Source organism: Fukomys damarensis, unplaced genomic scaffold (assembly GCF_012274545.1).
Source record: "Fukomys damarensis isolate Sample0158 unplaced genomic scaffold, DMR_v1.0_HiC HiC_scaffold_38, whole genome shotgun sequence".
Taxonomy (NCBI): domain Eukaryota; kingdom Metazoa; phylum Chordata; class Mammalia; order Rodentia; family Bathyergidae; genus Fukomys; species Fukomys damarensis.
In genome coordinates this window covers 66977738-66980265 of record NW_022900950.1, presented here as the reverse complement: position 1 = coordinate 66980265, position 2528 = coordinate 66977738, and positions in this window count along the sequence as shown.

The following is a 2528-nucleotide window of genomic DNA, read 5'->3' as shown; positions in this document are numbered from 1 at the left end:
TTCCAGGACATAGCTCTTTTGATTTTCTTCTTTCTGTATTGGCTACTCCTTCTCAGTCTCCTGCAGTGATTCCTCCTCATCTTCTTGATTTCTGGGTATGGACAGTCATGAACTATCCTCTCCCTTCTTTCGTCTGCACCATCGCTTGGGCATTATCACCTGCCGATGTCTTTACACACACTCCATCACAGACGCCTTCCAGCCCCCGCCCTGAACGCCAGACCCCTATGGAACCCCTCAGCGTCTTCATGTGGATGTTTACAGACGTCTCAAATTTGACGTGTGTAAAATCAAACTCTTCATTTCCTCCCCCATGTATTCTTCTCGTGTCCCCTGAGCCTGAGCAGTGATGCCTCCTTCACTGTTGCTTCCTTTCCTTTTCTCACTCTACACGGCCGCAAATGCCGTTGGTCCCCGAACTGAAACATGTCCAGAGTCTCACTGTTCATCCCGCCTGCACAGCTATCTGTCGGGTCTCAAGCACAGGCAGCACCATCTCTTCCTCGGATGATCATTATCTCTTCCTTGAGTTATTCTAATTTGCTTTCCCGATTCTACCCTTCTCCACCTCCCACCGCGGGCTGCAGAGTGGATTTTCTTCGCTGCGGTCAGAGCGAATCTCCTCTGTACAACCCAGAGGTAAATGAGGGGACTTGCAGGGCTGGTAAGGCTCCCTGTGTCAGTCCACAGATGTCCCAGCCCTCCCTGTCCTTGTGACGTCTTCAGGCGCTGGGCCTGCTCCTTCCTCAGGGTCTTGGTTCGTGCTCTTCTCTCTGCCATGGTTCCTCATTAAGATCTCTTGGATTTGCTCCTTCGGTTCCTTTGTCTCCCCAGCGTCATTCTGTCAGATAGACACTGTACCTTCGTTATCCCTTCCTGCCTTTCTCTGCCTTACTTTTCTTTACAGCACTTCTCTCCGTATGTGGTATGTTTAGATGCAGACGGGTGCATGCAGATATATATGGGAAACATTATGCGCGTGTGTATACGAGCATATGTATGTATGCCTGTGATCCCTGTCTATCTTCCACCAGGAATGTAAGTTCTGTGATGGATTCCCCATCGTGTTTCATGCATGTTATGTTTCCCCAGTGCCTACAACAGTGCCTGGCACATAGAAAGCGCTCCAAAATATTTGTTGGATGAATTTAGGCAACCTCTCTATTACTGCAAGTTACAGAAACTATGCAAAGTAAAATGTGTTAAACTCTGCTGTAAATTCTCCTGTGTTGTCCGAGCAGAACTGGACGTTTTGGAAAAAATGTAGAGAAATAGTGGTTATCTGTGAAGCACAGAGTGAATACTGAATGAATGTTAGACGAACAGTGGGATGAAATGTGCCATCTTGTGCTTGAGTAGAACAGAACAACAACAAAAAAAGAAGCCGTGAATCAACATTATTTAATCTCTTCTTATTGTGTTGAATCACCCAACATTATATTTACTAATTTTGTTTTTACTAAGTGCTATCAAATTCTATTTTTAAACTGAATTTGCATGCCTGTTCTATGCCCATGTAAATGAGCAAATTAAGAAAGTCATGTTTTTTTGTTGCTGATGCTGAAGAATCCAGCCTGACTTCTTATGAAGCCATCAGTGGGGTCAGGAGTTGTGCTTCTATTTATTACCTTATTGTCCAAGGTATTTACGGAATGATTCCTGCATTGATGGGAGTCATTATCATATCAAAGTATATTTACTAAAATTGTATCTGTGATTTGAATGACCTGTGACTTAAATATACTTGTGCTAAACAAATCACACATTCATTTAAAATAGAATATAAGTAAGAAAAAAATTTTAGTTACATTGTTTTCCTCTTAAATTTTATTTTATTGTGCAAGAGCACTTAACATTATTATAGGCAGATAACTTAGGTAGGAATTAATAGGCAGTCAGACAGGGGTGGGTCTTTGAGAGAGTCAGTGCAAGATGAGAACAGACCAAACCTGGCTGGAGGCACAACTCTTGAAGGCCAGCCCTCAGAATGAAGATGCAGTGGCCAGGCCTACATGCCTCCCTGAGGGATAAGCAATAACTTGGGATTGTACCGTGATTAGTATCACCAGTAAGGTCCAGATAGACATCAGCCGCCCAGGTGAGTGACTAGAACATCTGGACCCAGTAACCCAGTGAATGACCAGAGCACACAGACCCATCCCTTCCCAAAAATTGTCCTTTGTTCTTTCCATGTACCTCTGCTACATGACTCTCTTTCCTACTGGATCAATATTAGCTAAGCAGCTATACTTGTAATCCTATAGGCTACGGTTGTTTAACCCACATTATACCCACTTTGTGACTTTGCGGTATAAATTATCCCTGGAAAAGGACCTTAGTGACAGACCAGTTTCAAGACTCCTCCTGCATCTGAGGAGCTATCTGTCAATAAATCTTTCCTATTCTCAACCTCTGTTATTCCTTGTAATTCTTTTTTCAATTTTGGCATAGCTGACATCTAGAATGTTGGGAGTTTTATTTCTCCTGTATCAACATGAAATCTGCCATTTGAACAAATTCTGAAGTGT